This window comes from Mustela lutreola, chromosome 8, assembly GCF_030435805.1.
Source record: "Mustela lutreola isolate mMusLut2 chromosome 8, mMusLut2.pri, whole genome shotgun sequence".
NCBI lineage: Eukaryota > Metazoa > Chordata > Mammalia > Carnivora > Mustelidae > Mustela > Mustela lutreola.
Window position 1 is genome coordinate 138,255,156 of NC_081297.1, and position 25,475 is coordinate 138,280,630.

Below are 25,475 nucleotides of genomic sequence, written 5' to 3' on the forward strand. Positions count from 1 at the left end.
ACATTCGATGTGTGCACTTTTTATCTATCAATGTATCTTAATATAGCTGTATTTTTTTTAAAGATTTTTATTTATTTATTTCACAGACAGAGATCACAAGTAGGCAGAGAGGCAGGCAGAGAGAGAGAGAGAGGAAAGCAGGCTCCCCACTGAATGGAGAGCCTGATGTAGAGCTCGATCCCAGGACCCTGAGATCATGATCCGAGCCGAAGGCAGAGGCTTAACCCACTGAGCCACCCAGGTACCCCATTATAGCTGTATTTTAAAAAATACACATATGCCAAAATTTTTTAAAAAATTCTGGCATCCAATAATAATTTCATTATTATTTACTTATTTGAAGGACAAACTGGCCACGTCTGGTTTGGAGCTATTGCAAACAAAGCCCTTATAAACGCCTGCATCCAGGCGTTCACATACATGTGAACGCAAGTTTTCATTTCTCTTGGATGAATGCCCAGATGTGTGAACACCAGACCGCAGGGTGCGTATATATTTAACTGTTTAAGAAACTGTCCAACAGATGTAGAAAGGGGCCACCCCATCTCACAGGTCTGCAGAAGACATCTCACTGTCATGGGGGGCTGCCAGCCCTCGTCACATCCATCATTGTAACAGGTGTGTCGCAGTTGCAGATTGTGGCTTTACCCCATATTTCCTGATGGTGTGGAGTGTCCTCTCCACTGGCTCACTGGCCATCTGTGCAGACCCCCTTCGATGAGGTGCCCGTGTATGTCTGCTGCCCATTTTCCAAGTGCACTGATCGGTTTCTTCCTGTCGGGTCTGCTGTCAGATAGGTGATTTGCACAATTTTCTCCCAACCATTCACCCTCCTCTTAACAGACTCCCCTCTGACGTAACATCCTCAATTGTGATGAGAACCATGGATCCATTCTGCTGTGCACTGTTCGGTGAATTACACTCCGGGTGTCCCACCTTTCTTTAGTCCAAGACAAGCAGAGGCACTGGAGCAAATTCCTTCACCCTTCTGTGACTCAGTTTCCTCATCTGTAAAATGGGCAGGGCAAGCCTCCCATCTAATGCTTGAGCCACCGTAAGAATTAAGAGCCGAACTATATTATATGAAGCACTTGAAAAAAACACAGCGTTTGCAGATTTTACTCTCTTGTGGAATGCATGCTTGCACTCTGACCTCCTCAAGAAAGCCCAGAGAGGAAAGGCCTGGTAATTAACTCTAGGAAAAAAAAAAAAAAAAAACCACAGGGCTAACAATCGTCCATGCAAAGGAGTGATTTCGAGGAGGCAGAGGCAAAAAGAATGTTCTAAACACCGAAACCAGGTCAAGTGGCTGAAACAAAAGGAATTCTGACCCCCAGGCAAAGCCAAAAATAAAAGCAATAATTTGGCTTGCTGACTCTCTAACACACCTGGGGAAGGGGCTCTGGCCCCGTCATCATGGCAGGAAGAGCCTGTGGACCCTGCTGCAAGTTCCAGGCTACCCCATTCGGGAGTCTTCCTTTGATTACCACCGGCAGGTGAAGGAGGGTAATTGCCACTTTTCATCTGGGAATGGCCATGTCCCCAGCCTTGATCTCAAGGCGACTCCGACTCAAATGAAAAGAGTGTTTTAAATTAACCTTTGGGGAACTTCCACAGGAGGAGGGCTTTCCTCTGTCCTTTGCTTAAATGCCCATGAAGACAGGGACAGGGGACACCCCTCTCTGCATGGTTCCCCTTATTTTGATCATGTCATCTCCTTGAACATAGGGGAGGGTGACAGTGTTCGTTGTCACCCTCCCCCTCTCCCTGGCAGGATGATTAGGCATGTGCTCCCTTGTGACTGATTCTAGAGACACTTGTGCCTATCACTTCCCACCTGGAAGTTCTTGTTCCCATGCCTGTCTCCTTCCCCCTAGACCACACTAGCGGCAGGGGATGGGGGGGGCAGAGACCCTACTCAACTCATGCCTGTACCCCATGCCTGGCACGTGGTGTGACATGTCATCGGTACTCAGGAAGGTAAGGTGCCTGGCACGGCTGGCTGGCTGGCTCACTGGGTGAGTGCAGAGACAGATGGGTAACTGGATGTGTAAGAATACGGGTGGGTGAACACACTGATGGAAACTCAAAGAGAACCAAGGGATACCGGGGAGGAGCAAAGCATTCTTTCCTCAAACCGCTCAACCCTGCCAGCACCCTTCAATCACTTCTAGAACTCCCTTAAGGCAAGAGGTATAAGCCTGTGCTTAATAGAAACTACTATCACATCACGGAAATGGCAGAGCACTTAATTTCCCCAAGTTCTAGGGGTTCTGCTTTTACAGAACTTACACTTGCGAGTCTGTCTCTCATTCAGTCATCTCCGTGCCTTGCATGGTGCCCTATCTATGGAAATATCTCGGGGACAAGTCACCCATGATAGCAGGCTGCACTGTGAATCTCTGCAAAGGCCAATGAGCCTGGAGATGTGGACATTTTAAGGACGTGATGTGTACACAAAGGGGACCCAGTAAATGGGACAGGCACTCAATGGTCTCTAAGGTGATAGGGCTAATTATTTAATAAAGCCAACCTCCAAAGGTGGAGGGGTGTCAGAGGTCCCCAAGATCCATCCCAGGTTCCATGATCCTCTAAGGGCTCACAGGACTCAGCCTATATTCACACACACGCGTGGGTATGACTTAATACAGCAAACACACACCAGATGAAATCAGCAAAGGATAAAGGTGCATGGGTAAAGTCTAGAAGGAACCTCGCACTAGCTTCTGGAGTCCCCTCCTAGCGGAGTCACCCAGGTAGGACGCACATAATCCGCCAACAGAGAGCTGTGGTGACACATGTGCAATGTCTGGCCGGGGAAGTTCAGGCTCGGGGCTCAGGGTTTTTATTGGCGACTGGTCAGGTGGGCATCCTTGGCCTGGCACATACCAAAATTCTGGACTCCCACAAGGAGAAGGGGTGTCCGGCATAAGCTGTATCATTTGCAAAAACAGTTCCAGCTTGGTGAGCCACTCTAATCAGCTTCAGGCATGGTGGACTGCCTCCCCAAATGCAAGTTTTCAGACGTCAGCCAAGGGCCCAACCTTGCAAGCAGGCCTTTCTACAGAAACCGGTTGGGCCTGTTAGCTCTCGCCTGCACAGGGCAATACACCCAGAAGCATTTTGGCCGGAGTTGTCTTCTAGGAAAGTCATTCGCTGATTCCAACAATGCTGCCTTTATCCACAGCTGTTTTGGGTTTGTTTTGTTGTTGTTGTTTTTTAAAGTACCTGCCTTCAAGAGCCCTACAAGCAAAACACGGCGAATTTTCGGGGTGCCTGGGTGGCTCAGTAGGTTAAAGCCTCTGCCTTCGGCTCAGGTCATGATCCCAGAGTCCTGGGATTGAGCCCCTCATCAGGCTTTCTGCTTCCCCCTCTCACTCTCTGCCTGCCTCTCTGCCTACTTGTGATCTCTGTCTGTCAAAACAAAAACAAAAAACAAAAAACAAAAAACCAGGGGCACCTGGATGGCTCAGTGGGTTAAAGCTCTGCCTTTGGCTCAGGTCATGAGATAGAGCCCTGTATGGGGCTCTCTGCTCAACGGGGAGCCTGCTTCCTCCTCTCTCTCTCTCTCTCTCTCTCTCTCTCTCTGCCTACTTGTGATCTCTGTCTGTCAAATACATAAATAAAATCTTAAAAAAAAAAAAAAAAAACAAACCATGGTGAATTTTCAACCCATGAGGTGGACTGTCTCTCCAATTACCAAGGCATATGCAAGCCCCTTTGGCTCAAAACATGAGTTAAACAGTAAAATAAAACTGAACCTTCCTACATTGCTCTTCAAGCACAGAGCTCATTCCTCAAACACGCATTTGGCACCTTGTGAGGACCAAAGAGATAATTTCTCAGTTGCTGGCAACACACACAGGAGAAAAAGGCTGCAGGCGACCCACAGGCCCAGCTCACTGCTGTTCCAGCCCAGCAAACACTTACCGCGCACACACGGGGGATCGCTCACCACGGAGCGCTGCACTCAGCCAGCTGTGTATCTGTGTGCTTCTGATACCTTGAGCAACCTAGTTTTTATTTTCCCCAGGGAGATAGGCTGCAACTCTTTGCTTAAAAAATATAGATATATTTTATATTTATATATATATATTTATATTTATATATTTATATTTATATATGTATTTATATATATATATATTTTTTTTTTTTTTTAAGTGATTCTTCCTGTCCTACAGTTCGTAACAGGGCCACCACATGATACCCACACACTGTGCCTGAACATAGGGACACAGGGGCTGGACAGTCCTTGTGCTCATGGACTACATGTCCGAAGAGGGGGTGCCTTGTTCTGATCTGCACATGGGCACCTGGGGGTGGCAGAAGGACCCTCTGGCTTTGATCCCCTGTTCCCCAAACACAACAGACACGCTCTCCCCCAGCCTATTGTCTTGCTGTGCCCTCGCCTCCCTCGGCCTCCCTCAACCCTCTGCGGACACGCCCCCATCGATCATGACGACCGGTCATTCCCCCCCGCAGCCGCATCTCCCTTCCCTTCTTTCTCTTCCATTTCTACAACTGCCACCATCTCCACGAACTTCTTCATTTAGTGCTTACCTCCCCTCACTGGATTTTTTTTTATTATTTTTCGACAAACTCGTTAAGGTGATATGCAGCACAACGTAAAACTAAATATATAAAGGGAATGATCTCCTATCACTGAGCACGCTTGCCATGGTGTGCGACCACCTACCTTAGCCACTTCTGAAATATTTCCACCACTCCGAAATAACGCCCCCCCCACAATCCACTGGGCAGGTTCTCCCCACGCGGGGCCTGGTCACGACCAAGCTGCACGCAGTTTCTACAGATTACCCCTTCTGGAGGTTTCCCATAGGTGGAGCCCTATAGTATGTGACCTTCAGCATCTGCCCCTCACCAGAACGTCAGCTGCCGGCAGCCGTCTGTTTTAGTGACCACTGGACTTCCTGTGTCTCGGGACAGTCCCGACCGGAGAAAACCAGGAGGCAAAAGTAAGCGTGTGAGGAGTGAACGGATGCGCAGGTGGACGGGGGCACGGAAGAGTCAAACAGGCCGTATCGTCCAGAAGGAAGGAGGAAGGGAAGAGAACCAAAGCAAAAGGGGCTCAGGCAAGATTCTCCGGAGAAGCAGAAGTGTCCGGCAGGGCTGCGATTAGAGAACCCGGCATGGCTGCAGCAACCCCGTTTTAGGTCTCGGCTGGAGTCACACGCCGGGACCGGGCACTCCGCGAGGCTGGCCGCCGGGACAGCCTGAAGCCTTATAAATGAACCTGGCATATTTTCTAGACGCAGTGCTTACAGAACCTTCACAGAAACGCCCCTTTTACATAACCACATCCTGGAAGAGGACCCATCGCTCTTGAACGCTTTCCAGGAACATGGCTGTATCCTCACATTGAAATCATCTGCAGTACGACATCCCCCCCAGGATAAACTCCTTGAGAACCGGAAGATGGCTGATTCATCTCTTAATTCCGGCCCCCAGAGCGGGGTTCAGGCCCTGCAAGGGTCTCGGGGAGGCCGGCTGCCCTGCTCAGAGGGAAACAAAGAGACACAGAACTGGCCACTTTCATACTCTGTGACTTCCAGAAACACAGCCTGCTGGGCCGTGAGGTGCGGGTTGTTAGGAGCAAAGCCTTGGGGAGGGCTGGCCGGGCGCGGTGTGAGCCGGGGTAAACCGGCTCCGCTTCTCTGTCATCACCAGCAAAGTCAGGGTGACAGCCTCACCAGACTGCTGGGGAGTACATGAGTCGATTCGTAGGAAGCCCGTGAGGATAGGGACCGGCAGAGTACGTGGGCAATAAGCATTCACTTTCCCAATGCAGATCTTCACTTTTCAGGTTCCTCCACGTCCGTATCCGTAAAGAGGAGGATGAAGCCCCGCCGGGGTGCTGAGAGGAGTCAGCAAGGGAGAATGCGCAGCGGTCCTCGTCCTCCACCGCAGCGGCACAGAAGTAGGGAAATGTGGCGACGAGCCTGCTGCGGGAAGGCATGCATCTAATCAGTATTTATGGAGGTTTACAGGCTGCAAAGCCCTGGATCACAAGCCTGAGACTCAGAAGGGCCCCGTCCCGAGGATGCACAGAAGGGCCCCGTCCCGAGGATGCACAGTCAGACGTGGGACACAGACGGGCTCCCGGACTGAAGTGTTCGCGGGTCAGACCTCGTGGACGATGTGCTCACAGGATCCAGGCTCTCTCACACTTTTCAGGTGACTGTCCTTTCTGTATTCTCCCGTGAACATGAATGATTTGGACTGCTTGGAAGGACGAGATGGGAGAGCAGTTTGGTGGGGGCTGCACCGCTGTATGCCCCGCAGCCTTGGGACCCAGATGCATACTTTTCACTCTGCCTACAACACTCCTCTCCAAACCCCAGACCCACCTTCATCCGGCCCCCTACCCTTCTGAGTTTGGATCTCAGCAAATCCTTCCCTGACCACCCCCCATCTAATGTACTAAAAAGATCAGGTTCTATGTCATATGCTTTCCTAACACCCGGTCTGCCCCATGTGCCATACAACAGCTTAGACTAATATATGTACATGACTGGATCACTGGCCCCCATCCCCCCACTAAGCCTGAGCTCTGGAAACACATCTGCTTTGATCTGTACTGATAACCAAGAGCTTAACACATAGGAGGTTATCTGTGAATCTCGACTGATTGGAGGGCTAGCTGGACTGATAGAATGAGAGATAATCAGGCAAATCCCAATAAGGCACGGGCCTCACTCTGTTTCTCTAAACCACTGCCACCCAACAGAATGCTGGCCCCCTGTGTCATTTTAAATTTTCTAGTAACTAATTTTAACAATATATCTATTTAACTCCATAGATCCAAAAACATGTGGTCAATACGAAAAGGATGAACGCGGTAACGGACATGCTGTTTTCATAGTAAATATTCAGAACCGGGTGCATATTTTGCACTCACAGTACATTTCCATTTCGATGCTGTATTTTCAATAATTAAAGTGAAACTGAGTCCTTCCAAAACAATTATCCTCGTGCGGCTAAAGGAAAAAATGTCTCCAAAACAACAAGCTTGCATTTAAAGGGAAAGTATTTCACACTGCTCGCTTTAAAAATTTAAATCATCAAGATTAAATAAAAGCTGAAGTGCAGTTTCTCTGTCGCGCTGGGCACGTTTCGGGAGCTCCAGGAGCGCAAGAGGGCGTGGCTGCCACCAGGGAGAGGACGGACACCAACTACGGTAGCCGCACACAAGCGTGGCAGCTTTTAGTCCCGTGGCTCCCACGGGGAGAAGGCTAGGGGAGCTACCATTGACAATGATGAAATGAGAGAGGCTTTTAATCCATTATCTCACATGACCCTTAACAGTCCTATAGGGCAGTCATTGCTATTTGCATGTGACAGGTGAGGACACTGAGCTTGAGAGAGGTGAAGCGGTTGAGCAACATCACAATGGTTAAGACATGGCAGTCAGGATTCGAACCATGGACCACTAACTCCCCAGTCTGTGTCCTTCACCAAATTACTTGCTGAGCCTTAGGTGGGGCCAACAGTATCTCCGTACTGACTCCTTAGAACTGAACACAGTTCACAGGAATGCCCCACTCTGCCATGCTGTGACGGGGACCCAGGCTGTTCACAGATACAGTGTGGAGCCCATCAAGGCAGAACTTCTCTGTCCACACATGGCCACATGACTTACTCTGCCCAATGAAATAAGCCCAGGAGCGACTGAGGGGAGGGAAGTGTTAAGAATCAGCGTGTGGGCCCTCCTCTCTCCACCATGGTGACTAGCAATGGTCCCGACAGGGGTTGTTACCACATCGCCCTGGATCCCGGAGTGAAGACAGCATGGGCTAGAGTCACAGGTGACCTCTGATGAACACACATTATGGGGGCTGGGGGGGGGGGATCTATTGGTGGGAGTCCCTGAGATTAGCTACCCAGATAACCCCGCCCCCTGAACAAGGGGCACACCGTTAACCTGCAGCCGAAGAGGGGTAACTTTGGTGTTCAAGGAAAAGTGGGTAACTCAAGAGTTCTTCCTTATATTCCCTGCCAGAATCCTGCAGGCTGCTCCTCCCCAAAACCAATGAAAGGGCTATTACACCACCAACTGTGGTGGGGTCTGGTTTCATCCCTACTGGTATTACTGTATTTCTTACAAATAGCTCATTAAGGCAATTATCAGTCATTAGCACAGTAGCCCGAGCATCAGCACAATCACACACATTAATAAAACACAATTTAGCAGAGCGAGTAGAGACATGAACAAACTGGGCTCCCTTGTGGGGCACTCATGGCTTGAGCCGTAGAGAATTCCCACTGAACTAAAGCGAGGCACTGCTGAGAAGTCTGCCGGTTCTAGCAATTCTCAGGGCTCTTTTGCCTACCATTCAACTCAACCCGACCAAACCGAAACCACACCCAGAAAACCTGCGTCGTACAGAATGAGTAAGAGTCTGACAGACAGAAAAAGTTAGGATTTCCAAGGGAAAAAAAAAGAAAACCAGATCCACAAATCTTGGGAACATGGAGAATGTTAGATGCAGAGAATGGTCAAATTAAGGTCTGGTACAGAGATGTAGGGCCCAAGGCTAGGGAAGCCCGGGCCCCACTGGGGACAACTGTATATAATGTGACCAGTTGTTGAACTTGAGAAACAATGAGGAGTAATCAAAGACTCTTAGCCATGGACTGGCCCTGAGCTGCTCTGAGCTTTAGAGCAACGCTGTGCAGCATGGGAATGTTGGGTTAGTAGACACAAGAAAGAGGGGAGCAGGCCAGCAGCTAGTGCCATCGTCCAGGCCCGGGATGACGGGCACCTCGCCCAGGCCTGTGGCCGTTGGGATGAAAACCCCACTCAGCCGGGTGACCTAAATAAAGGAAGAACAGGGGCACCTGGGTGGCTCAGTGGGTTAAGCCTCTGCCTTTGGCTTGGGTCATGATCTCAGGGTCCTGGGATGGAGCCCCGCATCGGGCTCTCTGCTCAGCGGGGAGCCCTGCTTCCTCCTCTCTCTCTCTGCCTGCCTCTCTGCCTACTTGTGATCTCTCTCCGTCAAATAAATAACATCTTTAAAAAAATAAATAAATGAAAATAAAAAATAAAGGAGGAACAAGGAGGTGGGGAAATCAGAGAGAAAGTTCCTATGGTGGACTCTGCAGTTTCAACCTTGGGGACACAATGGTGTCGTTAAAAGAGACATTTTGAAATTATTTTGATAGGTTTAATCTGGGTAGGCAAATGCCAGAGAGGATTAACACATGCAAATATAGATGTTAAAAACTCATTTCTGTTCCCACTCAAGGGCACTTAATATCTGAACAACTCCAAGAGCAGAGGTCCCAGAGGGCTAAGACCACGAGGTCAAGTTTACACAAGGTGCCAACGTGCTCTGAAACATACTAAGAACCGTGCCCGCCCTACCCTGCCTTTCTATGGTTCCGATAGAGAAGCCCACCTGCCTGTGATCTGTGGCATGGTAGTACCGTCTTCTCCCGGTCATTCCTTCCCCCAGATGTGCACAAGTAATGGCTCCCTCCCCTGCATACCATGAAGCCTCGTCTCCCCATTCAAGTCTCAAGGGCCACTGGGATTCGAACCCACAGCCTCCCAGCATGTACGTGGCAGCCAGGGTGAGCTGTCACTGGTGAGACCTCACTCAATCACGCGTTCACCTTCACTCCACTGGGTCGGAGGCACAGATGGCGCAGGCCTGGCCAGGCTGTCCCTCTATCCATCCGCCCCTCTGAGATGTCCCCTTAGGGGCTCTGGTCCACGACTGAGCTTCCCTTCGTGTGGAATGGCTCATTCCATAAGCACAGTCAAGCCTCAACAGCTGTCCGGGCCAACAGCACAACATGGGTCAAGAAGCTCCTTCACAGTTTGTCTGCTCAGCCGACAAACGTGGACACTGTGCCCTGACAACACACCAGGCCCTGGGCTAGACGAGGAGGCTCGGAGACGAAAAGAAAACCATCTGTCCTTCAAGGAGTTCACAGCCTCCTCAAGGAGACAAAGAAGGAAAAGGACAAATAAAATACAGATCTATGTAATGCAACGGGTTCTGCGTGCTTCCTAGTCTCTTTCCCATTAGGAGGTACCAAGTTAGTATGTGAACTGAAACTAAGGGACTGGTCTGTATTAAAGTGGTTCCCTTGGTCAACCAGGTTGCTGTAGCAAAGTACCATGTGCTGGGGGCTTCAGGAACAACAGAAATCGATTTCTCATAGGCCTGGAGGCTGGGAGTCGCCTGGCATGGTTGGTTTCTGGCGAGAGCTCTGTTCTCTTGCAGGCCTGCGCACTCCATGCTTGGGAAGCCTTTTGGTGGTGACTCTTAATAGGGCACTAATCTCTCTCTGTAGGACTCCACCTTCAATGACCTTAAGGACCTCCCAAAGGCCCCACCTCCTAATACCATCACACTGCAGGTTAGGATTTCAACATTTCAATGGGGAGTGGGGGGATAGGGAGGAGACATTAGGTCTCCTGATTAAACACATCCACTGCATTCACAAGTGCCATTCGTAAGCAGCAACAAGCTTTCCCAAGAGGATGCCAAGCCTGTAGAAGCATACCGGTGTCATAGATTTTTCTGTTCATCTTCTGACAGCCAGGGACCAAGACCAGAAATAAAACAGGTGCCAACATTGTCCCATACAAACATGCTAGGGAAAGACCAGTGTGTCCAGGATCCTCTTAGAACAAGGCAGGGAATAAATGTAACAGGATTGGGAATGGTGATCACTCATCTTCAGAAATGGTGACATGTTGTCATTCCCACTCGGACACAACACGTCACTTCTGCCTCCGCTCAGCCCTCAGCTCGGGTAACAGAGCACAACTTCAGGATGGTCCATCTTTTCTGCTTATCACAGATCTCCTGGTGAAATGCATTTTCACTGGGGAAACCCTGGCATCCTGAACATTACACTTGCCCCCATCTTTTTCTTTTTTTAATATTTTATTTTTTTTATTTAAGAGAGAAAGAGAGGGAGAAGAGGGGGCAGAGGGAGAGGGAGAGAATGCCAGGCAGATTCCGTGGAGCGGAGGCTTGATCTCACAACCCTGAGGTCGTGACAGAGCCAAAACCAAGAGTTGGACAGTTAATCGACTGAGCCACCCAGAAGCTTCATACTTGATAGGTACTTCATACTTGATAGGTCCCCATCGTGATAGGTACTCTCCTTAACTCATGCATTCTGCAATGTTCCCAACTTCAAAGCCCTTCTAGGAACATCTTTAGATGATAAAACAAATATCCAATGGTAATAACTAAATGAACACTTAACATATACACACAGAGGCAAACGATTATTTACTGAGTATTCAAACCACGCCAGATACACTCCATACTCTCATAATAAGCATAAAAGAAAAGTTTTATTTTTCTCATTTTAAAGGAAAAAAATGTTAAAAAGCATTACTGAGATTCAATTACTTATCACAACAAAGGATGGGAAGGAAGGTATATTGAGGTCAAGATTCTAAGTCAGGTCTGTCTGGCCTCCAATATTAATATCCTCTCCATGGATCCCCTCACTTGGCCACTTCAAATTCCAGACTGTTCTCCTGGAAAGGCTGGTCTGATGGACTATCACTCTCCTGTAAGTGCCTCTGCCTCTCAAATCATTCTCCTCAACCTGACCTTACCCACCACCGTCTATCCCTAGAGCTAAGATGCTGGCTGTTGTGTCTGACCAGCAAATGACACTTTTCCAATAGTCCCCAATAGGGGCAAAGACAGTATTTGGTTCCTGACATCTCAATAATAATGACAATGACTGTGATGGGTAGGTTTGTCAATGTGGCTAGTCTACAGTCCCTGGTCATTTAGCCAAACACCAGCCTCCGTGTTGCGGTGAAGTCATTCTGTGGACGAGGTTGACATGTGTAATAGCTGACTTTGAGGAAAGGAGATGAGCCTCAAGACTGTGAGTGGGCCTCGTCCAATCAGTTGAAGACCTTAGGAGCAAAAACAGGCTTCCCAGAGAAGAAGAATTTCTGCCTCAAGACTGTAGTCCTGACTCCTGCCTGAACTTCCAGCCCGCTGGCCTGCCCTACGGATGTCACAGTTCCCACAGTTCCATGAGACAAGTCCTGAAAATAAAGCCTATGGTATATGATCTCTCTCTCTATGTCCTCCTGGTTCTGTTTCTGCAACGGACCCTGCCTGAGACAATGACCAACACGTGCAGAATGTGACTCCGCGTGAACGAGACAAATGGAAATTCGATCCTCACAACAGGTCACCGATGTAAGCAAGAGCATCTCTTCCACAGAGGAGGAAACCACAGCTCCCTGCAGCGAAACAAGGTGTCCAAGGAACACACAGAAATGACCGGGCCATTGCTTAGACCTCTGGATTCAAATGGCAGGTGATATTCTCCAAGACACACTGCCCCTGCCCAAAAGCCACCATCACGTAATCCCTAATCAGAATACCCGAGGAAAGGAGAGCTCGCAGCTGCCCACTGGCTACGTTCTGAGCACAGCCCAGGGAAGATGGGCGCCCACGGCCTGGGCAAACTGGTTCCTTGCCTCTCAGTGGGGGACCTCCAATATGGTGGCCCAGAGCCTACCATGGGCAACTTCTCCCAGGACACTAATGAGACCCAGGAGACATGAAGAAGGGACTAGCCGAGGGGAGCTTCCCTCCATCCTTACCACCTTGGCTGAGCCCTGGGCCCTCCTAGTCCGCTCCCTTATCAAGCTGTCCAGCTGTTCAACGGGAATGCCAAAATCGCTGCTCTTCATTAATTCACTGGAAGCCTTCCTGTAAACCTCATTAACGGGCACAGTAATTGCTCTGTGAATATTGCCCATTTTCCAATTATGTTTCTTTCCTCACGCCAGGAGAATCGCCATTGGAGAGAAAGCACTGTGTTGGCTTCATCTGCTCTACCACAAGCGGGTGAGTGATTGGCTTTTGACCGTGGCTTCTATGACCCCAAAAAACAGAGAACTCTTTTCATCTGAGACCCATTCTTGGGAATTTAAGAGTGTCCAGCTCAGGGACCCAGGCACGGGGAGCAAGTTCAGGGAAGAGGCCAACCGTGAGAATGAAGTTTCGAGGCAGAGCTGCACCAAGGGTGGGCCGCCCTCCTCTGCCCTTCCCCGCGAGGCTGGCCCCGGAGTGGCGCGTCCACAGGCACATGGATGGCCTGGGAGCTGCTCGGCCTCATGCATCCACGGAGAGCAGGAGGCATCGCCGTGGGAGGAAGACCGTAGGGAGATGCACCTCGGAAGTAGGAATCCAGGCTGCTCGGCTTTTGTGGGCCATCATAAGTGCTTCTTATGAGACGATCAACCGCTCATCACCTCCCAAAACCCGCAACCCTCCGGAGTCCAATTATCTCCACACATGCCCTCTTTTGCATTCGATGTTCTCATTACATGAGCACACAGAGCGAGGCCTGGCGTTTGGATGCCTGTGCTGTTTCCACAAACAGAAGGAGTCTTGGTGATGGAAACTCCAGGCCGACGGCGAGCACCCCCTGTGGCCTGTGCGGGGGAAGGAGCGGAAATCACGGGCCAACAGGGAACCTTGCGGGGCAGGGTCGGAGCAGCATGCGGAGTGTCCCCCTCAAGAGACTGCTTGGTGTGATGGACTGATAGATACAGACAGCTGACGGACACTTATATCAACAGATGGATGGCTGACAGAGACGGGCAGACAGACAGACAGATACAGCACTGAGGCCAAGATCCTAAGTCAGGGGTGTGTGACCTCCCAAATTAATATCCTCTCCGTGCCACAGTTTACTCTCACTCCACCACCTCAAATTCCAGAACACTCTCCTGGAAAGGCTGGTCAGAGGGACAGAGACATTCTCCCCTGGGGGCCTCTGTCCCTCAAGTCACTCTCCTCCATCAATCTGTCCCTAGAGCTGAGACGTTGGCTGAAAGTCCTATGAGTGTAACAGACCCCAACACATTTGTGTATGTACACACAAATGCACATCCACACACAGTGTCAGAGACACACCGCCGAGCCACTCAGTAGTTTCCACGTAGTCTCTCCTTCAGCAGGCACACACCAGTGCCTTCCCCACCCGGCACCGGTGTCCCCCCACCCACCCAGCCCTTTGCAGGTACACGCCCTCTACAGGCCTCTGCAGGTACTGTGCCGCTGCTCAGAATACACCTGTGTGCCAAGTGTCAAGTCCTTGTGCATCCGATCCTGTCCTGAGCCCCACGTATACGTTAACTCACTGAACGCCCCCTGTGAGGCACAATTCTCACCATCCCCATGTTACAGCCAGGGAGGTCAAATTCCTTGCCCAGGGTCACCCGGCCAGAAAGTGGCAGGTGGGCTCCAGAGAGGACCAGCCTCTCAAGCCCCACAGGGGGCAGGAGGAAGCCCGCTGGCTGAACCGCTACGTAATAAATGTACCCTCACATCACAGACAGGCTCTGCTGTGGATTAACATGCGGCAGCACACCTTCTATTGGCAAAATGCTTCATTGTCATTTTTACTGGCTCTGCCTTACAACTTCCCGCTAGGTCAATATTATCGAGGGGGTCAGCGGTAAGGGCAGACAAGATCTTTATCCACGTTTGACAGATTGGGAGGCCGAGGAGGGGCCGAAGGGGATGGGGGGGACTGAAGGGGGCACAGGGACAGCGTGGTGCAGCGTGTGGAAAGGGGGTCTTTACAGGCAGAGGGCTCAGGATGAGACCCCAACTCCTAAGTCACTTGACCTTGGACTGTCTGTGCCTTAGTGTCTCCCCTATAAACACAGGATATGACTATACTCACTCACACTAGCACAAATATTAGAGTCTCCCTGTGGCACGACGGCCGGTTTATAAGAGCGAAATCAAGGGTATTTCCCTTCCTATTCAAGGGGGAGCACAAAGGCCTAAGGGGCTCAGGATTCCAACCAGGGGTGTCCCGGGGCTCAGCCCATACAGCAGGCACGGTCAGAGTGCTGGTTTATAAGATCTATTCATGTGTATGGATAATTGTCCTTATATAGCTAGGACATTTTAATGCCAAAAGTGGGAGATCTTTTACTAAAAAGTTTTGCCTTGGGAGGTTGGAGGAGCCAGATGGGAGAGAAGGGCGTTCAAGGAGCTGTTGTGTATGTGTGTACTCGCCCTTTCACAAGTATTTTCTGCGCACCTACTAAGAGCCAGAGACTAGTAAATGATGGGGCCTAACATTTCCTACATGTGTCTCCATGCACACACTGTTCCCCCATCATCTTCCGAGACACCGGCCTCCGTGGTCCCTTCAGTTCCTGCTGTCTGTGGCTAAACCTCGACCCTCGTGTTAGATGCTGGTCCCCTAGTCAGGGGGCACCTCCTCTGCCTTCTTAGACTCAGCCTGACGCCGCCCCTGCACAGACCTTCCCATCCAGTGTGCTGACTCCCACCACGCTGCGGTCTCTGGTTTATCCAGGGCACGTAAGGAGGGTCTAGAACTGCCCTGCTGTCTTGTTGACAGTCTGTCACTCCAAAGACAATGTCTGCTCCATGGGGACAGGGACCCTGTCAACTCATTCACAGTTGTCCCTCCAGAGCCTGAAAAACTACAGGTGTTCAATGAGTTCTTTCTGAATGATTAAGGAGAGGGAAGGGGGGATGCAGAGGAGGAGGCGGGGAGCTCAGGGCGGCCACACGAGATCGTGAGGGACGGAGAGCATGCTGGAAGGAGGCAGGCAGGCTACTGCAGCGGCCCTGGGAGCAGAGCCTTGTAAGGCAGAGGTTCTCATCAGTGTCTGCCCACAGCCTGTACAAGCCTGCCTTTTCCCTCTGCGTGGACTAATCTCACTCCTTCGCTTCTTGGGGCAGCAGCTCTGTGTCCTACCCTTCTGTGCCCCCACAGACCTGAACAGATGGTGCATAGCAAATGCTGATTAAATTATGAAAACAAAGAAGTCTTGCCCATGCTTTTTGGTTTATTTTTAAACAGATGAGACACCCAGGACCGGCAAGCCCAGGGACTTGGCAACAGCTCACAGAATTTAGGGGAGGAGAACCCAGGTGACGGTCACACCTCCCAGGGCTCTGGGTGCTGTGACCCATCGCGGATTCCCTCAGATGCTGAAAGGACCCTCAGGCCCTCGACCACTCCCCCAGGAGGGTGCCCTCGCTACAAGCAGGCTCCAGTTCAGGCGGCGGGTCAGACCTCACGCCCGCTTCTCCACTGCCATTCTAGGAACTGGTGCCGCAGATCTGGGGGCACATGGTGCGTGTTTGATAAACAGGGGCCGACAGGCTGATTGACCCCTGTGCTCAAAAGTGACGTCAAAAACCACCCATGTGAAGAGAACGGACTTCCCTGACCCCTCTCCCTGACAGCCTGATCCAGACGCTGAACGGCTTCCAAGTTCACTCGGGCTCCCGCGACCTCTGGAATCCAAAAGTATGGGCGACGTGGCTAAGGTTCAGACCTTCCACTGTAACTTTGCATTCCTCTGCCACTCAGACAAATCTCAGGGTCTACTGCCACCTGGAACCCACCCCGCCCCAACCCTCCCGCAGGCCCATGGCTGTTCATACACACGCCGGGTTAGCTCGTCCTTACCACCGGGTGACCACAGCCCTCACCACCGTGCCCCCTCAGCACCAGCTCACGGCCAGGGACACCACCCAGGAGTTGCCTCAACTACCTTGACTACAAATCTCTCTCCTGTATTAATTATTTAATCCCACGAAATCCACTTCACTTCCCCCACATAACCCCCAGCCGTCCATCCGCACTTCCCGCGTGAATCTTGTCTTCCATAAGTAATCCTTCAAGAAATGGATCCGTTTCTCTGAAACTCAGCTCCTTCACCTCTATGTCGGGCCCTCGGCAGAGAGAGCTTAACTGTTCACCAAGCTCTGCACACAGGGGGAGACTGTTTTCAGCTCCCCTGCAGGAAGGCGTGACGCTGGGATTCAGTTTTAACCCGGGGGACGTGAGTGGCAAGAAGGCTCACACCCTTCCCCCATGCTGGCTGGACATCGGTGTCCGCAGCTTTACGCCCACACGAGGGCCTGAGTCACTGCGTGGAGCAGACACCCCGCCCCCTTCTTTTACTCTCCCCAACCGACTCCTTTGGAGAGTGAGAAATACATCTCTTGAGTCATTATACATTCTCGAGTCTGTTCGGTCTGCTCTAATGGGATGGTTAAGATAGTTAATAAAATTCTGTAAAATACCTAAGATACGATCTGGCATAGAGCCTGACCATATAACAGATATTTGATTAAGTTTTTTCCCCTTTATCTGCCCTTATAGCATTTGGCCTCGACTCTTGAATATGAGAATACAGGTTACCAGATAGTCAATTCCCTACTGTACTCTCTTCCTCAGCACAGCCCGGGGAGGGGGCAGCCGTCTCCCACTCAGACCCCTGGCGAAGCCTGAGATTGCTAAAGAGAGGACTAAGACGTTCATCCGGCACCAGTCAGACCAATGCATCAAAATTAAGCCCAACCTTGGGTGCCTGGGTGGCTTGGTGGATTAAAGCCTCTGCCTTCGGCTCAGGTCATGATCCCAGGGTCCTGGGATCGAGCCCCGCATCGGGCTCTCTGCTCCGCAGGGAGCCTGCTTCTCCTCTCTCTCTGCCTGCCTCTCTGCCTACCTGTGATCTCTGTCTGTCAAATAAATAAATAAATAATCTTTAAAAAAAAAAAACCCAACCGGCAGAAACCCAGAAGCACAGATGGCAGGGTGCACAGAAGACGCAAGGGCCAGATCCTGATGCCCAGCATCGGCTATGGGAGCAATAAGGAGACAAGGCACATGCTGCCCAGCGGCTCCCGCAAACTCTTAGTCCACAACGTCAAGGAGCTTGATGGACCACACATCTCAGTGCAGAGACGGCTCATGGTGGCTGTGCCAAACCCACGGTGCAAACAAAGAGCAGCCCCACCGCCAATCCCAACGCCAGGCTGCACAGGATCTGGGCACACCGTATTGGTGTTCATAAAACCATAAAACTACAAAACAAATACATGAATTCCCCCACTGCGTAAGCTTTATTTTATCCATCTTCTTTATCAGTTATTAACTACTGGTTATTAGTAATTATCCACAGCCGGCACCTGCCGGTCAAACTGGAAATGCGTGATGTGCATGACTTCGTTTCATCCTTATTAAATCCTTACAGGGGAGGTACAGTTTCGAGTCCCATATTGCAGGAATCTATGGCTCGGGGGTGTGTGTGTGTGTGAAGTATTCTGTCCAAGGTCAAAAAGCTAATAATAGAGAACTCGGAGGCTTGACTCCAAAGCCCACAGTCTTGTCCTGTCTGAAACAGGAGTGTCTTCTGCTCAATCAGGTCTCCCTCCTGGTCCACCCCCGACCCTGGCACCCGCATGCAGCCCCTCTTGCTATTACGGCATCTTGGCAGTCTTGCTACCTCACTCCCAAGGTTCTTGCTCCTTCCTGTCCTTCTCCTGCTGCGGGGTGAGACGTGCATGCTGGCTGAAACCCAGTCATGCAGGGTCACACCCCTGCTGAGCGTCCTCAGCCCTTCTCATGAACTACCTGGGAGGGAGGCCCCCTCGTCGGGGTCGGTGGCCGGGGTTGCGGACTCCCGGTGCCAGTGCTGACTTGATGAACTTCTTGTCAGTTTCGCAGAGCGAGACTGCTCACTCCCTGAGAGCAGGAGCCTTTCTTACTCATCAGTCACCATAGCCAGGCTCCCATGTCCCCACCGGGAACGTAAGTGTTGAAGAGAACAAAACTCTGTGCCCTCCTGAGACCCCATTCTGCTTTAGGGATCTCTGAATGATCTCTGGTAGCTGGCAGATACCCTAGCAAGGGCAGACCGGTCTTTAAGATTTTATATATTTATTTGAGAGAGAGAGAGAAAGAGAGAGAACAAGAGAGGGGAGAAGCAGAGAAAGAAGCAGACTCCCCACTGAGCATGGAACCCAAAGCGGGGCTTGATCCCAAGACCCTGGGATCATGACCTGAGCCAAAGGCATCACTGACTCAGCCCCAGGCACCCCAGGCAGAGTGGACTTAAAGAGAACCCTGGCTTCACATGCAAATGCTGCCACATACTACGGAAGCATGACAGAGCTTCATCCTATGGTAGAAAACCTCGCAGATATGAGCCTAGAAGAGTGTGTGGCACGTGGCGGGCAAATACTGATTTCTCTCCCCATCTCCACACTGTAAATTCCTAGAGTGTGGGGGCCAGACCTTACTCTTCTCTTTTTTTTTTTTTTTTTTTTAAGAAACAGATTTTTTTTTTTTTAAAGATTTTATTTATTTATTTGTCAGAGAGAGAGAGCGAGAGCGAGCACAGGCAGACAGAGTGGCAGGCAGAGACAGAGAGAGAAGCAGGCTCAAGGAGCCCGATGTGGGACTCGATCCCAGGATGCCGGGACCATGACCTGAGCTGAAGGCAGCTGCTTAACCAACTGAGCCACCCAGGCGTCCCACTCTTCTCTTTCTTTTTCCACCACGCCTTGGGGGATATAAACCATGCTTGGTAAATGTTTGTTTGACTGATTAGCTACGGCGGATCTCCAGGAAAGCGAGCCAAAGATAGTTAAGGAGCTTTTTTCCCAGCCACCTGTATAAAGGATGTCGAAGAGCGTGCTGTGAAAGAGAACAGAGTGGGGACACCGGTAAGGCCATTTCAAAATAACGTCCTGGTCCTCTCTGACCCCAACCAATGACCTGCCTGCTGAAGCCCGTATTTCTCCTAATAGAAAGGTGTGCGTCCATACGTACTTACAGCACAGTAGCTCCACTGTCAGTACATTACTGTAAATTCTCAACAATCATAAGCATAATAAACAAGGGGAAAAAAAGAAAAAAGAACAAGGGAGATAGACTAGAGTCTGCCCGAACGATCAAGCACTTACAAACTACCCATGAAGAAATGGGAAACTATAAACAGCAAAGCCTCAATTTGCCCAAGTTCCATTTAAGTGACTTTTTAAAAAAGATCCCGTTCATTCTGAAAGAGAGAGAAAACGGGGTAGGGGGGGGGCGGTAGGGAGCAGAGGGAAAGGGAGAGAATCTCAGGCAGATTCCATGCTGAGCATGAAGCCCCACAGGATTCTCAACCTCCTGACCCGGAGATCGTGACCTGAGCTGAAAGCAAGAGTCAGAACCACCCAGGGGCCCTTAAGTGTCTTTTGTGGGTCACAAATGGCTTACTGTTTTTGTTACATTTAGGTTAAACTAAGTGAAAAGATACTTGTCTGGTCTTATAACCAATATAATAAATATATTCTAAATTTTCTTAACGATCCCAGTTATTCACGTATCCCCAAGCGTGGCCGGATGCCTGGCCAAGGCACCGTGTGGCACTAAGTTGTACTACACACTGTGTGTGCCCGTGGGAGCCACAAAGGTGCCCAGGCCATCAGCTCTATGCTACGGATCTGCCTGACCTTACAGCTGTAGACATGACCTTCCCGTCCTTTTCCTAGAGGTCAGGCTGTCACTCCTTTTCATGCTTCCGGCCGCCTTCTCAAGCTCCTCTTTCAATGCACTGTTTTGTTCTATCCTCTAACTTAGGAATTCGAACGTGAAGTTGGTCAGAATTACCTAAGGCTGTTGGGAATCGTGGAGCTCGTCTCCTCCCAGTCCCAGGTAGACCCGATCTTTCCCAGTTCCCGGAAGTGAACGGTGACCGTGTGTCTGCCTTTGCCCAACCAACTGTAAGCAAAAGCCTGGTAAGAGCCTGAACGTGATTCCTGGGGTACCAACTTCATCCAGGCTCGATGAGCTAGGACATTTCGGAGAATGGGACCTGCCTGGGTCCCAGAGTATGAGTCTCACGGAGCAGAAGCTCTCCACAGACACACATACCAACCGCAGATGAATGCGTTATAGGAGTAAGAAATAAATCCTTATTAGTTACACCCCGGAGACTGAGGGATTGTTCAAATAAACAGCATCACCTAATCCATCCTGATGAATATAAATGATATATTTAAAAAGAAAACAAGATCATGAGTCATCTGCCAAGAGGCCTTCCAAGGAGAAACATTCGTGAGCTTATACTCAGACCATGACACGAGCCTTGGCCGCATATGTGTGTGTATAAATACAGCCCTAGCCCCAGTGTGCGCCTGATGTCACTGCTTCCTTGCCTAGATCTCCTGGGAGCTAGAAACTGCCCAAGGGCAGAAACCGACTCCTTTCTGTCTTCCCAGAACCTACTACAGTGCCTGGTACAGAGCAGAGGTCACAATCCATACTCCTCTAAGCTGGAAAATATAATTAGTGGAGTTTGCCCAAGTTGACACGGAGCTTCCAATGGAAAAGAGAATTAGGCTCCACTATCCTTCTAAAACACAGTTCCACTCATCCCATCACATGCCGTTCCCTGTCCTTGCCCTCCACATCTGAGGACAGAGCCCGTGACTCATGCCCACAGACAGCGTGACCGTGGACAGATGCAACTGTGCCCAGCCAACGGTTCCTTCTGTCCATTGTGCCTTCCCAGCAGACAGTGAGGAATTTTCTGGCTGGGGCCGATGGTGGAGAGAGCTCTTTCTGCTGCCCTCTGGGGTCAAGACAGCCTCTCGTTCAAACTGAGTCATCTGTACTTCACGCTGGCTGTCCTGTTCAAAGGGCAGATCTTGGAACAGGACTTAGCAGTCACCCCAGAGCACCCCACAGCCGAATGACGATGCACACCTCGTCTGCCCTTCAAGTACCTCAAGAGCAAACAGAAACTGCTGCCACATGGCGGGGGCGGAGGCGTGTGTGAAAGGTGTCAGTCACTCACTTTGAGACATTGCTATCCTCATTTTCCAGATGGGAAAATGAATGAACCAAAAGGTTCATGTCACAGGCTCGATGAAACACACAGGCCCCTGGATTCTGTGAATATCTGACTGACTGATATCCCTTAATTACATGTATTTTTCTGAGTCCGTAATTTATCTGTTCCTCTGCTTGTTCCTCTCATCTGTAAGGCCGGAGGCACAACTACCCCCATTTTCTATATGAGGTTTACATTAAACTAGCAAATGATGGTCCCAGAATTTAAAGTTCTGACTAATTACAAAGCCTAGACACTCCCTACTAATAATAGCTCCTACCCCTTGTTTTAATGATAACGAAATGGACAAATATAGGAAAAGTGCTAATAGCAGTGCCTCGCACCCAGTACGGCTTCAGTAAACGGCAGCTGTTTATAAAATTATATACAATGACAGCTACTGCCCACCAACGCATTTTAGCACAGTTTGTGGGGGGGGGGGGCTGGAGACAGGTGGGCAACACGGAGTAAGTCTCATGTTATTGGTATTATCACTCAGCCCAGAGGCAACACTTTGGGCCTGAGTTTTCTCATGTACAAGATGAAAAGGGGTTAGATCCTCTCCAGGAACTGGTCTTAAAATGCTCTGATTTGTGATTCTAGTAACTGGCCAATAAACGAGCGACTTCATGACCGACCACCCCAGACCATTCCCCAGGTCCCCTCTGCAGAGGGCACTGGCCTTTCCTACAGAGAGCTGGGGAGGGGTCACAAAGGCCCGTGCCACTCTAAAACAAAAACCTCAGAAAGGAACGTTCGAGAAGCCACTCGTCATGTCAGCATCGGGATATTTATCAAATCCCCAAATATGGGACGGTGACAGAGACAGGGAAACAAAGCCCACCTGGCTGGCCCCTGCCACCCATCAAAGCCGACTCCAACCGCGACTGGAAGCCGCTCCGCTCCCCAGATGCAATTAGTGAGAACAAAATAGCAGGTGTGGATGTGGGAGAGCATCGCGATGGGAGGCAGCAACCAGGACGGCAAGACACAAACTGCCACTCAGGAGGAGGAGAGCAGAGTGGGAAGCTTAGGAGATCTTCAGAGCAGAGCTGGGGAGAGGCAGTGCTGAGGCTGCCCATGCCGCCAGTCCCACACCTAGAAACCTGAGTGCCAAGGACAGACAGATCTGCCACCAGAACACATTTCAACACAGCCACGTTCATTTCTTTTTTTTTTTTTTTTAAGTGGTTTTTTTAAATTGTGGTAAAATTCCGTGTGTCTCTCTAACACAAGCTTGGTGCCTTACAACAACAGAACTTGCTCCCTTGGAGCTCTGGAGGCCAGAAGCCCAAAAATTGAGGGGACCAGGGGCTGTGCTCCCTCCAGAGGACTAGAGAGTTCGCTCCTTGCCTCTCCCAGCTTCTGACTTGTGGTTTCATGACTCCAATCTCTCCCTTGGTGGTCACATCGCCTTCCCCCTCCTGTGTGGGGACAATCTCCCTCTGCTCCCTCTCAGAAGCATGCAAGTGACTGCATTTAGGGCGCAGCCCGATGATCCAGGATTATCTCCTTATCCTGAGAGCCTTTTGCTTAATCACACCTGAAAAGGGTCTTTCCTGATTTTCAAACAGAGTAATATTTACAGGTTCCAGGGATTAAGACTTCATATCCCTGGAAGACATTTTTCAGCCTACCTCAGTTCTCTTCTTGCCTAATTTTAAAAAAAGCAAGAAATATTTTACCATAAGAGTCACAAACCTAGGATCTACCCAAGCTGGAGTAGCCCTGGAAATCAGCACCTCCTAGCCTCCTCCAACTGAACAGAGGCCAGGGGTGAAAGTTACTGACCTCGAATTACCCAGAAGATACAGCCAAGCAAACAAAAGCCACTTCAATCCACAGCTTCTCCCCGGGCATTTAAACGACTTCACTGAAAAGAATATTCTATTGCCCTCCTCTCGCTCCCCACAAAAAATCCTCCGTGCATACATTTTTAGCACATCTGCTGCAGAAAAGGAGCCACATCTCCACAAAAGGATATGATTTACCAAAAAAAGCAAATTCTGAGTTAACCCAGCAGACCAGAAATACAGAGTTCAAGAGTTCTGGTGTGGGTTCATGCCTGGACAGTGTGACCTCAGGCCCGTCCCCCAGTGGCCGACATAGGAGGAGGGAGCTGGGTGACCACAGGGATCTGACTGGGCTGCTCTTGAGGAAGAGAAGGCAGGTACCGTGGTGCACGGCAACGGGAGCCGAGACGAGTGAGTCTGGGAGACGAGGAAGCTTATTCAGTTACCTACCTCCAGGGTTCTCTGGAAGCATTAGAATCACCTGGACAGTGTTAAAACATGGATTTCTCAGCCTTACACACCAGAGGCTCAACTTCTGTACGTCTGGGGTAAGGCGGGCCCAAGGATGTGCACGTCTCTCACAAGTCCCCAGGTGCTGCTGAAGCTGCTGGTCTGGGGGCCACTGTTCTCCGGAGGACCCGGGTGGTGAGGGCTAGGAGAGGGGAGAGGAGGTGTAAGAAAGGAGCAAAAGGGGTGGGTCTCGGCGACAGGTTGAGAGGATTCCTAGGGTTCGGGCAGATGCGAAGAAGTCACGTGACAGACAAAGGCGCTTCGGTCACAGAAGGTGGGAGCAGAAAGGGGGAGCCTTAAGGAGGAGCGAAGGTCAAGGATTTGGTACTTGACATACTAAGCTCAAAGCCGCCACACACACCAGCCGCTAAGGGGGCGAGTTCATGAACAAGAAGAAGCTGCAGAAGTCGGAGGTGACTGACGGCTCAAGTGCAGGAAGGGGGGTGTCGGCTGAGGCACCTGGACGGGAGTCCTCGTCCAGAAAGTGCCCCGAGGGGGGCCTTCGGCAGCAGGAGGTGGTCGATGGGATGAATGAGCATCCCAGTTCGGGAAGCGTGAGGACGGAAGCAGGGTGTGACCTAACCACCAGCTCCCTGATGGCACTGACGACAGCCTGGGGTCAGAAGCCAGATTCTGATGGCCCCGCTGAAGAGTGTGAAAGCCTTGCCCACGGCTCTTGGAGGCCTGGTGATGAAGGAGGGTGCAGAAGGAGGCTGGGCTGAGCAAGAAAGGGCTGTCTATCTCCTCGGCGAGGGACCACTCTCCGGAGTCAAAGAGCCATCCGCAGAAAGTGGGGGAAGAGGGAAGCAGGGGAGGCTGAGGAGGCAGCCATCAGCTGAAATAAATTAACGACAACCTTGGCGGTGACTTCAATGCCAGCACCCCCTATCCCAGGGGCTGCCCCCAAAGGATCACACTTGCCTCTGAATTCCCAGTCCCTAAAATAGCACCTGCCACCAACAGCGACCTTAGTAAAGGATCACTGAAGGAAACGAATTCACGAGAAAATGTAACCATGCTAGAATGAGAGAGAGAATTCCTTTATCCAGGATGAGGGTCAGCATTATATCCGAGCAATACGGAAAGAAAAAAGAGAGAGCGCAGACCAAGGTAGGTTACAAATGTCTCCCGTCTTCAGACTTCTGCTTCCTAAACTGTGCTCTAGCATTTCTACTAGAAATGCTAGATGGTTTAAAAACCATCTTTTTAAACTTGGTGCAGACAGAAGAGAACAATACATCTGCCACTTCACTCCCTTATACCAACGCTTTTCTTCCTCTCCCCAAAGAAAGAGAAATGGCTCATCTGACTGACAGGGCTGCAAATACTCGTTTGGCCATACTGAAAGGCATGAAAGATTAAAAGGGGAAAAAAAGGAAGAAAGGAAAGAAAAACTGGTGTGTACTTCCGGACACCCGGCCCTCAGCCACCAGAGTCTCCTTTCTAATCACTCCTTGCTCACAGCCCTTCTACTT

The 25,475-nt window shown here is 50.5% G+C and overlaps 1 protein-coding gene across 5 annotated transcripts in view; it reads right to left on the minus strand.

Moving 5' to 3' along the window:
* LARGE1 (LARGE xylosyl- and glucuronyltransferase 1) overlaps window positions 1-25,475 on the minus strand; it is a 526,862-nt gene that overhangs the window by 419,497 nt on the left and 81,890 nt on the right. The window contains exon 1 of one of the 5 annotated variants that reach the window (XM_059186797.1): window positions 23,941-23,957. The exons of the other annotated variants lie outside the window; for them this stretch is intronic. The gene's annotated coding sequence lies outside the window, so the exon portion shown is untranslated. Of the gene's footprint in view, window positions 1-23,940; window positions 23,958-25,475 lie in introns of those variants that run through there. 5 annotated transcript variants of the gene reach the window in all.